General features: G+C 42.4%; 1 long non-coding RNA gene across 2 annotated transcripts; it reads left to right on the forward strand.

Annotated features, from left to right (window-relative positions):
- Positions 1 to 513: 513 nt before the first annotated feature.
- Positions 514 to 12,146, forward strand: LOC139025746 (uncharacterized). 2 transcript variants are annotated; one of them, XR_011477365.1, is made up of 3 exons: positions 514 to 737; positions 11,221 to 11,304; positions 11,768 to 12,146. It is a non-coding gene; the product is annotated as an uncharacterized lncRNA (long non-coding RNA). The 2 variants fall into 2 exon arrangements; XR_011477364.1 differs by lacking the exon at positions 514 to 737 and adding an exon at positions 4,162 to 4,174.
- The last annotated feature ends 3,268 nt before the right edge of the window (positions 12,147 to 15,414 follow it).

A 15,414-nucleotide genomic window follows, 5' to 3' on the forward strand; every position in this document is an offset into this window, starting at 1 on the left:
CATCTGGCGCAGAAGCCTCACGAGATGTGGTATCCAGGTAGAATGGTCCATAAGCAACAAGTCGCTGCACTGACCGCCATGCCGCAGACGCATCAGCAAGTGTGGCATCCAGCTCAATTTCCCCAGCAGCAGAAGCAACCGGCCTCCACGCCTCTACCGCAGGAGCAACCGACCACCGTACCCCAGCAAGTGTGGTATCCAGCTCAAATGTCCCAGCAGCAACTGGCCTCCATGCCTCTACCGCAGAAGCAACTGACCGACATGCCTCAGCAAGAGTGGCAACCAGCTCAAATACGCAGGAAGAAACGGCTGCTGAACGCAGCAGAAACGAACCGGTCACCATACCCCAGCAAGTGAGGTATCCAGCTCAAATGTCCCAGCAGCGGAAGCAACACACTGCCATGCCACAGCAGCAACTGACCCCATGCCTCAGCAAATTATGGCATGTAGCTCAAATACCCCAGATCAACTGGCCCAATGTCTCAGCAGAAGCACTACAAAAGCACTGAAGATGGTGCTTCTAGTTCTCAGAGCCAGCATCGTTGAACAGTTGGGTGTCATCCCAATCTATTCCTACAGTTCCAAATCGCACTACAGAATGGCAGAACTGTCTTCTCCCAAACCCGCTACACTCCTAGGGAGGCTATGCCTGTTGACAGTGGAAATGCTCCCAAGGACAGTTATGTTGGCATTGGTGCACCAAGCATATATCCACCACTAGTGAATGATTCTGCAAGGTAATTGTCACTTTAACCTGCTCTTTAATTCTTTCAATAGGGGGCGCTGTTTTCACTTTGGGAAAAATCGTGCCCAAATGAAACGGCCTCGTACTCTTTTCTAGATCATACAATAAGCATATTATTATTACTATTGGATAGAAAAACAACTCAGAAGTTTCTAAAACTGTTTGAATTATGTCTTGTGAGTTAAAACACAATTCATTTTGCAGAACTTCCATGCAGGAAGTGAAAAATCTGAAAACGAGCTCTGTTTCAGGGCTGCCTATTCAATTGCCTTATATTTATCGATATGCATGCACTTCATACGCCTTCCACTAGATGTCAACAGCAGTGGGAAGTTGGAATGGGGTGTCTAGCTCGATCTGAGGTCGAAACAAGAGCTTTGGAGTGGCAGGTCAGGAATTCCTTTCTCTACCCAAGGCGAGCGAAGCACCTCGATATTGTCTTCTGATAAGCGTTCGGTTTACACGGCGAATATCTCCGGCTCTGATTTTATTGATACATGTGATAATAACATCGTAAAGTAGTTTTTTTCAACCGAGTTTTATCAGATTATTCAACGTTTATTGGGACTTTTGGAGTTTTCCGTTCTTTGCGTCGAGAGAAATTGGGAACGTTATCAACATTGGCTAGCATTGTGGCGTGAATTCGACAGAAGAAAAGGACATTCTGAAACCAAACAACGATTTATTCTGACCAAGGACTCCTTGTACAAGATTCTGATGGAAGCTCAGCAAAAGTTAAGAAACAATTTATGATGTTATTTCGTATTTCTGTGGAAAATGTTGATTCCTATTCTCTGCCGTTTTGGCGAGCACTGTTCTCGCAATAACGCAAGCTGTTTGTTATTGGTAAAGTTATTTTTTAAAAATCTAACACGGCGGTTGCCATTAAGAACCAGTGTATCTTTTCATTTGCCATACAACAAGTATTTTTATGTAAAGTTATGATGAGTTCTTTGGTCAGATTAGGTGAGTGTCCAAAATATCTCGGGAGATTCTTGGAATCGATGCTACGTATTCACAATGTATAATCAGGATTTGTAGCTCTTAAATATGCACATTTTCGAACAAAACATAATTGTATTGTATAACATGTGATTTATAAGACTGTCATCTGATGAATTTGTTCCAGTTAGTGATTAATTTTATCTCTATTTTTCGTTTTTGTGCAAGCTATTTTGCGGCGGATTAAATTGCGTTGTGTGTTTGGCTACTGTAGTGTGCTAATAGAAATAATATATTGTGTTTTCGCTGTAAAACACTTAAAAATCGGAAATATTGGCTGGATTCACAAGATGTTTATCTTTCATTTGCTGTACACCATGTATTTTTCATAAATGTTATGATGAGTATTTAGGTATTTCACGTTGCTCTCTGTAATTATTCTGTTTCTGCTTTGGTGCTATTTGTGATGGTAGCTGCAATGTAAAACTATGATTTAACCTCAAATATGCACATTTTTCGAACAAAAACATAAATGTATTGTATAACATGTTATAGACTGTCATCTGATGCAGTTGTTTCTTGGTTAGTGACTAATTATATCTCTATTTGGTCGGTTTTGTGATAGCTACCTATGCGGTAGAAACATGGTGAAAATATGCGGTTGAGTCTTGGCTATTGTGGTTAGCTAATATAAATACATTTTGTGTTTTCGCTGTAAAACATTTCAAAAATCGGAAATGATGGCTGGATTCACAAGATGTTTATCTTTCATTTGCTGTATTGGACTTTGTGATTTCATGAAAATTATATTATATTGATATCCCTGTCCCGTTAGGCTAGGCTATGCTAGTCAGCTTTTTTGATGAGGAGATCCTGGATCCGGTGCGAGAGAAGTGGTAGAGGTTTTAACTTTGCTCTCTGAATTGGAAGTCCTTTGTACTAACCTTCTCTACTTAGTTTGACCAGTTTATTTGACCTGTTATATAACTTTTGAAGTTTCGTCCGAGTTTACCTGCATCTGCACGAGCGTTTGACATGTGCACTAAACATGCTAGCAAAAGAGAGCTACTAGACATATAAGTAATGGACATTATCGAACAAAACAACGATTTATTGTGGAACTAGGATTCCTGGGAGTGCATTCTGATGAAGATGATCAAAGGTAAGGGATTATTTATTTGTAATTTCGTATATCTGTTGCATTAAGAACAAATTTATCTTTAATTATATGTAAACATTTATCTTTCATCAAAGTTTTATGATGAGTATTTCTTGTATTTGACGTGGCTCTCTGCAATTTCTCCGATATTTTGGAGGCATTTTCTGAACATGGCGCCAATGTAAACCGAGATTTGTGAATATAAAATATGCACGTATCGAACAGAACATAAATGTATTGTGTAAACATGATGTTCCTATGAGTGTCATCTGATGAAGTCATCAAAGGTTAGTGATTCATTTTATCTCTTTCTGCTTTTTGTGACTCCTCGCTTTGGCTGGAAAATGGCTTTGTTTTTCTGTGGCTATGTACTGACCTAACATAATCGTTGGTGTGCTTTCGTCGTAAAGCCTTTTTGAAATCTGACACGTTGTCTGGATTCACAAACAAGTGTAGCTTTAATTTGGTGTATTGCATGTGTGATTTCATGAAAGTTAATTTTATAGCAATTTATTTGAAATTGGCTTACTGCTTTTCACTGGATGATGGCCATGCGGGATGCTTGCGTCCCACATATCCCAGAGGTTTTAACTAACCTCCAGACGAGCTTCAATGAAATACAACTCTCCTTTCCTGGCCTCCAACTGCTCTTAAATGCAAGTAAAACTAAATGCATGCTTTTCAACCGTTTGCTGCCCGCACCCTCCCGCCCGACTAGCATCACTACTCTGGACGGTTCTGACTTAGAATATGTGACAACTACAAATACGTAGATGTCTGCAAGACTGTAAACTCTCCTTCCAGACTCACATTAAGCATCTAGAATCGGCTTCTATTTCGCAACAAAGCATCCTTCACTCATGCTGCCAAACATACCCTCGGTAAAAACTGACCATCCTACCGATCCTCGACTTCGTGATGTCATCTATAAAATAGCCTCCACACTCTACTCAACAAATGTGATGCAGTCTATCACAGTGCCATCTGTTTTTCACCAAAGCCCCATATATCACCCACCACTGCCGACCTGTACGCTTCTCGTTGGCTGGCCCTCGCTTCATACTTGTCGCCAAACCCATTGGCTCCAGGTCATCTACAAGTCCTGCGAGGTAAAGCCCGCCTTATCTCAGCTCACTGTCACCATACCAGCACCCCACCTGGAGCATGCCCATCCAGCAGGTATATCACTCTGTCATCCCCAAAGCAAATTTCGCTACTTTGGCCGCCGTTCCTTCCAGTTCTCTGCTGCTATATTTTTAAAATGTATTTCCTTGGATTTGTTTGCCTTGTTTCATTGGAGAATAAACCTGCTATTCCTCCACCTAAAGGTGTCATATTTTGTGTGCACTATACAAAGTAATTCAGGTTAAATAACACTTTGTATAGTGCCATAACTAATAAAATGATGGCATTTTACTATGCTGAAATTTTCTTGGGTTCCTATGTAATTATGTATATAAAAAGACACCAGCTCCTATTCTAAAGCAACAAAAGGAACCGGCTCCTATGCCCCAGCAAGAAGGTCTCCCGAGTGGTGCAGCAGTCTAAGGCACTGCAGCGCTAAGAGCGTCGCTACAGACCAGAGGTTCGATCAGGGCTGTATCACAAATGCTGTGACGGGAAGTCCATAGGGGCAGCGCACAATTGGCCCAGCGTCGTTCCGGGTTAGGCGTTTGGCGGTGGGCTGTACAAGTTAGGGCGGTCACTGTTAAAATAAGAATTTGTTCTTAACTGACTTGGCCTAGTTAACCTCTCTAGGGTACGTTGAGACGATAACGTCACCATTTTCACAGCCAGTAAACTGCAGGGCGCCAAATTCAAAACAACAGAAATCCCATAATTAAAATTCCTCAAACATACATGTTATTTTACAGCATTTTAAAAGATACAACTTGTGGTAAAATCCAGCCACAGTGTCCGATTTCAAAAATGCTTTACGACGAAAGCAAACAACGATTGTTAGGTGAGTGCCTATCACAGAATAACACCAGCCATTTTTCCAGCCAAAGAGAGGATTCACAAAAAGCAGAAAATATAGATAAAATTCATCCACTAACCTTGGGTTTATCTTATCAGATGCACTCATGGACTTCATGCTTTACAAAATACTGTATGTTTTGTTCGGTTAAATTTCAGTTATTTATATCAAAAATCGTGAGTTTAACATTGGCGCCTTACGTTCAGAAGTTCCCAAAACATCCTTGATTTTGCAGGAGCCACAATCAATTTACAGGAACACTCATAATAAACATTGCTTAAAAGATACAACTGTTATGCCATGGAAATTTTAGACGCACTTCTCCTTAATGCAACCCTGTGTCAGATTTCAAAAAAGCTTGTACGGAAAAAAGCAAACCATACAAGTAATCTGAGTCGACGCTCAGAGCCCAATCAAGACACAAATATATCCGCCATATTGGTGCAGTCAACTAAGTTCAGAAAAACATAAACGTCACTTACCTTTGATCTCATCAGAATGTATTCCCCAGTTCCACAATAAATGTTTGGTTTGTGTCGAATAATGTTCATAAATTTATGTCCAAATTCCTTCCTTGTTGTCTAGCGTTCAGTTCACTTTCCAAACTCACGACGCCGTGGGCAAGGTCCAGCGAAAAGTTAAAATTTATATTACAGTCCGTAAAAAACATAAACAAACAAAAGTATTGAATGAATCTTTAGGATGTTTTTAACATATATTCTTCAATGTCCAACCGGAGGAATTTCCATTGTCTTCAGTAGTGCGATGGAACAGAGGCTCGCTCTCACATGAACGCGCATGTCAGCTCATGATAGGACCTTACTCAATCCCCTCTTCTGTGCCCCCACTTCACAGTAGAAAGCATCAGACAAGGGTTCTAAAGACTGTTGACATCTAGTGAAGCATTAGGGAAGTGCCAACATTACCAATATTCCCACTGTATCTTCAATAGGAGCTTGAGTTGAAAATCGACCCAACCTCAGATTTCCCACTTCCTGTTGGATTTTTTCTCATGTTTGCCTGCCATATGAGTTCTGTTATACTCACAGAACATCATTCAAAACAGTTTTCGAAACTTCAGACGTTTTCTATCCAAATCTACTATATAATATGCATATTCTAGCTTTTTGGCTTGTAGAGGCCGTTTGCTCTGGGCATTCTTCTTCATCCGGACTAAATACTGCCCCTACCCTAAGAAGTTAAAGAAAATTAAGTGTGGCGGCAGTGCAAAAAGCAACTGGTGCTGTGCCTCAGCGAAGCAGAAGCAACCAACTGCCATGCCACAGAAGCCTTATAGCAAGTGGCATCCAGCCAAATTCACCAACATTTGCAGAAGCAACCAGGCACCCATTCCTCAGCAAGTGTGGCATCCTGCTCAAATGGCCGCGAAAAGCAATCCGACTGCCATGCCTCGGGCACCAGAAACAACCAGGTGCATGCCACAGAGCCTCAGCAAGTGTGGCATCCAGCTCTGAATGCAAAAGCAGCCGACGCTGATCCTAAGCCAACCTCAGCAAGTTGGTATAAAATCCAATATCCCCAACAAGTGTGGCATCCAACTCCAATGCCTCAGCAGCAGAAGCAACCGACTGCCATGTCCCAGCAAGTGTGACATTCGGTTTTAAATGCCCCAGCAACAAAAGCAAACCGGCCACTGTGCCTCGGCGGCCAGACGCAACCGACCTCATGCCTTTAGCAAATGTGGCGTCCAGCTTGAATGCAGCAGAAACAACCGACTTGCCATGACCTCAGCCAGATGAAGCCAAGTCTGGCATCCCAGCCAAATTCCCAAAAGCAGCAGAATCAACTGCCCCTATGCCCAAAGCAAGTTGTTGGCATCAAGCTCCGACGCAAAATCAGCTGGACGCTGCCAGCAGCAGAAAGCAACCGACGCCATGCCTCAGCAAGTCTGCCATCCTGCCCAAATGCTCCAGGAAGCAACTGGCCCCATGTCTCAGCAGAAGCACTACAAAAGCACTTAAAGATTTTGGCTTCTGGTAGCTCTCAGGCCAGCATCGTTGAACAGTCAGTTCTTCATCCCAATTCCGTTCCTACAGTTCCAATTTCGCACTACGAGAATGGCAAAACTGTCTTCTTTCCCCAAAAAACCCCGCTACACTCTGGGAAACATTGTATGTTAACAGTTGGAAAAGCTCCCAATGACAGTTGATGTTGGCATATTTGAACCAAGCACAACCCACCACTAGTAAAGGATCCTACCAAGGTAACGTACAACTTTATCTGATCTTAACTTTGCTTCCTGAATTTTGAAGTCCTTATATAACCATGTATCTTGCCAACAGGAAAATCTAATGGTGGATTCATCCTTTTAGAAGCTGATGGTGAGACGTTAATTGTCAAATGATGAAATAAGATTCTGTTGCTGACACTGTTTTTTGAATTTCTTCAGTTTTTGTTTGTTTTGTTTTGACCAGGAAGCTTGCCGGTGCTCTTGCTACTCTTGCATGATTTTTAATCAATAAAAATGTGTCATTGAAATACTGAGGGTTCTCCTGTGCCCACTGTGCTTGCTGCACTTCAAAACAGATGATGTGGGTTGCCAGTGCAGTTTGTAGTAAAAGGGATTATGGGCTCAGTTTTCAAATATCTGGTGTTTACATTTGCTACTGGTTGTTCAAAGATTGGCTCATAGTGTTGCGATAATGTCAGACCTTACTCATGGTCATATTTTGTGTATGTTGACAACCTTCAAATGACTGGATTTGGCTATTTTGGCCTCGCCAGTGTTATAAATCGAGCACACAGCCATGCATGCAGCCTTACTGAACAGAGCTCAGTACTTTCAACGTGGCACAGTCATAGGATGACACTTTCCAAGTCATGTTTGTCAAATAAGTCCTGTTTAATGTGATAGGCAAAACACAAAACTCTCAGAACAGTGCTGTAGCGCGTAATCGTCTGTCCTTCGGTACAACACTTGGTGATTTAACAGCTCGCTGCCTATTGGACCTCAGCGCAATGGAAGTGAGTTCTCTGGAGAGAGACTGATCACTCCATTCGTGGCAGGACGAATCTGGGTTTTCGCGGATGCCAGGGACAACGCTACCTTGCCCGACTGGCATAGTGCCAAAATAAGTTTGGCTGGCAGGATTAATGGTCTGGGGCGTGTTTTTGATGGATTTGGCAAGACGCTTAGGTTTCCAGTGACGGGAAATCTTAACGCTACAGCGTACAAAAACATTCTAGACCATATTCTTGTTGTTTCCAACTGTGGAAAACCAGTTTGGGAAGGCCCTTTGCGTTTCAGCATGACCCAATTGCCCCTGTGCACAATGCAAGGTCCATTACAGAAAATGGTTTTGAGTTGGATGTGGAAGGAATTGATGGGCCTGCAAAGAGCCTTGACCTCAACCTTATCGAAACCACTTGGAATGATATTGGAATGCGACTGCGAGCAGGCTTAATCAATCAACATCAGTTTCCTACCTCATTAATTGCTGTTGCGGCTGAATGGAAGGAAGTCCCCGCTAGGCAATGTTCAATATCTAGGAACGCCTTCCCAGAAGAGTTGAGCTTTTATAGGTTGCTCAAGGGGGTGAACCAACTCTATATTAATGCCCATTGATTTTTGAAAATGAGATGTTCAACAAGCTGGTGTCCACATCATTTTGGTCATGTAGTGCACTTTAGATGTAGTTATGTAGCATGCAAATGTACACTGTGTTGACAATCCAGACTTATTCTTCAATGTCAGTCTGAGCCTTAGGGAGAGTACTAAGCTAACTAATTTTTTAAATGTTCAAAACCATGATCAATTAGCTGTATGATTTTTGGGACACTTAAGGTATCAACATTTCCAATGGCAATATAGAATTTTGCCTTTGCTACTATAGCCCACAGAAACACATGAATAACACCTTTTTATAAATGGCAAAGTTTTGAGTATGTCCATATCTAGGTGATGGCACATATTTAACCCTTTATGTATGTTGGCACAACTACCTCCATACTTCCATTAGTTTGTATGGGTTACCTTCAGATGAGTCGTGAAACTTGTTTGGTCGTAGAGCAAAACGGAACCATGTTCGTGAGGTCTCCCCTTTCCATATGGTCATATAGTTTGTAGGCCAAACCGTTTCAGACCCCACAATGCTTTTCGAGAAGATGAGATAAGAATGTGTTTAGTCATAAGAATATAAATATTAGCTATAACATTTATTAATGTTTTTTTTGTTTCCTTTATTGATTCACCATGAGCGTCAATAGATTTTTAACCTATAGCTCATTCCTCCTGCAAGTCCATTTATCGTCCACAGGGTCTTAAAAAATGGCATCTCAGTGTACTTGATCTTACAATGCCTGGAGGAAGGTTTAACCTATCAATACACAAAGATATTCCCAAACAGACAACAGAACGCCTCACGTCATCACAAAACTGCCATCCCTTCTGACTTTCTAGCCGATCATGCAAATTGGATGCACGTCTATCACAGTGCATCGTTTTGTCACAAAGCCCCATATACTACCCACCACTGCGACCTGTTGCTCCTCGTTGGCTGTCCTCGCTACATATTCGTCGCCAAACCCACTGGCTCCAGGTTATCTATAAGGCGGGAGTATACTTGCAAGCTTATCTCAACTCACTGGTCACCGTAGCAACACCCACCCTAGCACGCGCTCCAGCAGGTATTTTCACTGGTCATCCCCAAAGCCAACACCTCCTTTGGCCATTTCCTTCCAGTTCTCTGCTGCCAATGACTGGAACGAATTGCAAATCACTGAAGTTGGAGACTTATGTCTCCCTCACTAACTTTAAGCGTCAGCTGTCAGAGCAGCTTACCGATCGCTGCAGCTGTACACAGCCCATCTGTAAATAGCCCATCCAACAAACTACCTACCTCATCCCCATATTTGTTTTGTTTTTTGCTCTTTTGCACACCAGTATTTCAACTGCACATCCTCACTGCACATATATCACTCCAGTGTAAATTGCTAAATTGTAATTACTTCGCACTATTGGCCTATTTTATTGCCGTACTTTTACTTCATTTGCACACACTGTATACAGATTTTCTATTGTGGTTGACTGTACGTTTGTTTATCCCATGTGTATCTGTGTTGTTGTTTTTGTCGCACTGCTTTGCTTTATCTTGGCCAGGTCGCAGTTGTAAATGAGAACTTGTTCTTAAACTGGCCTAACTGGTTAAATAAGGTAAAATAAAAAAAAATAAGAACAAGTAATTTTTCTAAACCAATTTTGTTGGTGAAATCATCTAACTACATAGTATGAGAAACTCAGACCTTAAATGGATCCATTCAGTTCCAATGATGAAGCCGGCAAGGCACTAGCAGGGAAGCTTAGCTAGCATAATGTGTCACATGAACTCATTCACAAACATTGACACAAATGAACACATTTGCCTGCTGTAGTCGACTGCCTGTTTGGCTAAAGACTCATGACACGGATGAAATTGGTATATGCATTCAATGGTCTGCTTTCATGTAAAAAAATTAAATTCTGTGTTCTCGGACAATCTCTTGTCTACCATGCAGTAGCACTCGCATTTGGACACACTTACTCATTCAAGGGTTCTTTAATTTGACTATTTTCTACATTGTAGAATAATAGTGAAGACATTTCATAGTTTTGATAACACATGTGACTCGATTCAGGAAACTAGGTGTATGTTGCAAGTCACGACTTCACAGGAGAGCCGTTTGAACGTAAAAATCTAAATGCGTTTTTTTGGCAGAAATTCCTTCTCGAACATGTGAACTTTCATGTACCTTAATAACAAACATGTATGTCACCTGTAAATACAAAAACAATTGTTAAATTACCTTGCTGGTTAAGCCACAGTAATAGTAAGCAAACTTCTCACTAGCCATGATTGTCTGAGATAATGAGTGGGCTGGACATACAGAGAGAGGAGTTCGGATTGGTCTGCCATATTGAAGCCGTCTGTCTATTTGAGCTCGTCAGTCTGTGTTGGTAATCCTGTGGAACGCTGCTTAAAAAAAAATGTTTTGTATATTGGAGCTGCATAAGTGTTGCTCTCTGTTTTCTGGAGGATCAAGTTTTAATATCAGTGGAGTTAGAGTATGATAGCTAAAGAGGTGGACAAAACCCCTGTCTCCGGATTACATCTTCAAACCGTGCAACCGTGGTATGGCATTCCTAACAGGGAGACGCGTCCATGATGCATGTTTATAGTGTAGCATTAGCTAGCTACATTTTCAGATATGACACATTTCTAATTTTGACAAAGTGGTTTCATTTCAAGCTAAGTGAACTGTTAGCTGGCTGGTTCCCTAGCTGACGTTATTATTTGTTTCCCAGAGCCGTTTGCTTTTCTAGTTAAAAATAACACTGTATAAATCCCAGAACTTCAAATGCTGGCATTTTACGATTTGAAACYTTCTTTTCTTTCGTAGGTAATTATAGATATATTCCCCAAAATAAATTAAAAGGAACCGGCCACAATGCAGTGGAACCTACCGGCTCCCGTGCCTCGGCAGGTGGAGCAACCGGATCCCGTGCCTCAGCAGCAGAAGCAGCCACCCACAATTCCTCATCAAGTGCCACGACTGGCCCAAATACCTTCGGTGAAGCAGCTGGCCAGGGTGCCTCGGCAGCGGAAGCAACTGGCCACAGTGCCGCGCAAGCGGCCACCCATAATGCTTCAGCAGCGGAATCGGCCACCCACAATGCCTCGGCAAGTGTTGCAACTGGCCCTGATCCCTTAGGTGACACAACTGGCCACAATGCTTCATCAAGCATCACGACTGTCCCAAATACCTTGGGTGAAGCATCCGACTCCCGTGCCTCAGCAGAAGCAGCCACCCAAAATGCCTCAGCAAGTGTGGCAACTGGCCAAAATACTTTAGGTGGAGCATCCAGATCCCTTGCCTCAGCAGCAGAAGCAGCCACCCATAATGCCTCAGCAAGTTGTCTCCGACGCACATGGCCCAAATACCTTAGCTGAAGCAACTGGCCACAATGCTTCATCAAGCGCCACGACTGGCCCAAATACCTTAGGTGGAGCAATCGGATCTCGTGCCTCAGCAGCAGAAGCAGCCACCCACAATGCTTCATCAAGTGTCACGACTGGCCCAAATACCTTAGCTGAAGCAACTGGCCACAGTGCTTCATCAGGCGTCACGACTGCCCCAAATACCTCGGGTGACGCAACTGGCTCCCGTGCCTCAGCAGAAGCAGCCACCCATAATGCCTCAGCAAGCGTCACGACTGGCCCAAATACCTTAGGCGAAGCAACCGGCCACGGTGCCTCGGCAGCGGAAGCATCCGGCCACAGTGCCGCGCAGCGCAAGCGGCCACCCATAATGCCTCGGCAAGCCAAAATATCTTAGGTGAAGAAATTGGATCCCGTGCCTCATCAAGTGCGGAATCTGGTTCAAATGCCTCGGCAGAAGCGACAGGGCTTGACAGGAGGGCCATCCTCAAGCAACATGGATTTTAGCAGCAGTGATGTTTCTCAGGATTTTGGGTCTGACGGTGACAATGAAAGCACTCAATGTGTCAGCTCCAGTAGCATTAAGGCAGTATCATTGAACAGTCAGTTCTGATCCCAATATAGTTACATATTGGTTTTATGAGAATGGCAAAGCTGTCTACTCCCAAACTTGCTACTCCCCTGGGGAGTTAAGACATTTTTGATAGCGGAGATGCTCTCAAGACCATAGTGACGTTTGGCATCTGAACCAAGCATATCCCCACCTGCTAAAAACTCGCAACCTGTTATTAAAGGGACAACTTTTACTCATCTGAACTTGGCTTTCTGATTTTGAAATCCTTCATACTAATCAACATAATTCTAATGGTGAGTCTTTCCTTTGGATGACAATTCTGAGTTGCTGACACTTTTAGTTTCCACTGTATGCTTTTGCTTCCGCCAGGGAGTTGCTGCTGCTCATGCTACCCTGCATTACTTGAATGATAAAATATTAAACACTTTAGTGCATTTCTTGTGTTTGAAATACGTGTGGTTAATGTTACCTTTTGGCTTGCTGGTTGAGAACAGTGTTGGTTGCCAGTGCAATTTGTAGTAAAAGGGAATGTGTTCAGTTACTAATCTTCTGGATTTCAAATGTGTATATATTTTTTCTTCGCTACTGGTTGTTCAAATCTGTTTGAAAAACAAAAATTTTTGTTCTGTTATAGCTGCTGAACACATTTACATGCACACATATTCCAGTTTTTGTTCTGTGACATTTAAACATATGCCGTTAACAATAACCTGAAGCTTGTACCCTAGTTTTGGTATATGCTGCTTGGATATGGTGGCATATAAACATCTCAATCCTGTTTTTGCAGGCTCCGTTTTGCATATCGTGGGTGTGTGATTAAGTCTGTCAAACAAATCAAAGGCTACCTGTGCAGTTTGATCCACCATAATTAACCTAAATGGCTACTTTCACCACCAATTTAGACCAGTTTCTGCTTAATTATTTTAGGAAGGCCATTTGTCAACTATAGTTTAATACAATGCAGCTTCTCTTCTGTCGACTTGATGCCCAGAAGACTAAAGTAGTGCTCACCAGAATGCCGTCGGTTGATAGAACGCATTAGTCATTTTGTTAACAACAGGTCAGATTGTTTTAAGTACCTGGTCGAATGCTATAACACATCGGAAACATTGGTCCTGTGCCAAATGTCATTTTGACAGGTTAAGAAATTAAAGCTGAGAATGATAACTTCAGTCTTGGGTGTGTATTTTGTGGTTGAAATGCTGTCTACTTGCAAAAGTGTCAAATAACACATTACACATGCATTCGGACTGTGGGCTCTCCTCTGTGGCCCATGTAGACATTTAAGCGTGTTAACCTTCAGGGCTGCCGGCCCAGACTACATCCCTAGCCGTGTCCTCAGAGCATGCACGGACCAGTTGGCTGGAGTGTTAACGGCCATAATCTCTCCCAGTCTGTCCCGCATGCTTCAAGATGTCCACCATTGTTCCTGTACCCAAGAAAGCAAAGGTAACTAAAACGAAATGACTATCTGAAATGACTGTAGCACTCGCTTCTGTCATCATGAAGTGCTTTGAGAGACTAGTCATATCAGCTCTACCTTACCTGACACCCTAGGCACACTTCATTGCTTACCGCCCGATAGATCCACAGACAATGCCGTTTCACTGCACACTGCCCTACCCCATCTGGACAAGAGGAATACCTATGTAAGAATGCTGTTTATTGACTATAGCTCAGCATTCAACACCATAGTACCCTCAAGCTCATCATTAAGCTCGAGGCCCTGGGTCTGAACCCCGCCCGGTGCACCTGCGTGTTCAGCCCCTCCTGTACTCCCTGTTCACCCATTTTTAACTGGTCATTCGGTGCGGCACAGTTTCCTTTCAATTGAACGTTCCAGAACCTGAAAAACTAAACGCAACCCTGGCTCAGCCCGGTTCCAACAACAAACAACGCTAACCCGGTTTTACATGTATTAGGTTCTTATTTTCAGAGTAATTAACTCAAGGACTAGAGAAGCTTTAACCACGTTTAATTCTTCCAAAGGTTCTGTACAGCTGTAATTCAGACACACACACATTTCTCCCATATCAGGTATATATATATCCCACTTAAGACACTCCTTCTCTCCAATCCTTACATCTACGGTTTAACAGGAAAGAGTAACAAGATACCAAACCCTTATTACTCCCTTCAGGGATTTGTTCTCACCTCCTGACCTCAACCCCTCCATCTATCCACAGAGGTCCATCTGTCTACCCTGTATAACACGTTGCTCTCCTCTTGTCCACCCAACACATTCCACAGCTGTCTTTCACAGCTGTCTTTCTACAGACCCAGTCTCTTTCACTCCTTAATATACAATGTGTCTGATCTATCATGTCTTTAATATCTCAATGTTCAAAACGTAGAATCCAACACATGGCACATTTTAGACCATTCCATTGGTCGTTACGTGAAATCTCCACGCACCAGGGGCAACGGGACATACAAATAAAATCGGCAATTATCGAATCTCCTGACTTTCATTGGGCAATTAGCAACACCTGAGTATATCAGTTGTCACTTATAAGCCAGCCATTGATTAGCCATTGATTAGCAGTGTCTGGGGATTCTTAAGAAACAACCAAAACATTTGCATTAGTTCTGAATATGATTGTGTTTTGTTTAGAAAAATAGCTATGGCTTTAGAACTCTGTTAAGGTTAGCGGTTCCATTTATTGATCTAGTTTCTGTCCATTGCTAACAGTTTTGTAACATTTGAATGTTTTGTAAAGTTTCTTGGGTATGTTGCCTGCTAATTGGAGAGAGAACCAGTTCTCATAACCCAAAAGGTGAGTGGTTGTTTCACATATTGATTTGGTTCAAATAACCGTAGTTATATAAACTCAGCAAAAAAAAGAAACGTCCTCTCACTGTCAACTGTGTTTATGTTCAGTAAACTTAACATGTGTAAATATTTGTATGAACATAAAATTCAAAAACTGAGACAACTGAACAAGTTCCACAGACGTGACTAACAGAAATGTAATAATGTGTCCTGAACAAAGGGGGGGTCAAAAAGTAACAGTCAGTATCTGGTGTGGCCAACAGCTGTATAAGACTGCAGTGCATCTCCTCCTCAGGGACTGCACCAGA

This window comes from Salvelinus sp. IW2-2015, unplaced genomic scaffold, assembly GCF_002910315.2.
Source record: "Salvelinus sp. IW2-2015 unplaced genomic scaffold, ASM291031v2 Un_scaffold3210, whole genome shotgun sequence".
NCBI lineage: Eukaryota > Metazoa > Chordata > Actinopteri > Salmoniformes > Salmonidae > Salvelinus > Salvelinus sp. IW2-2015.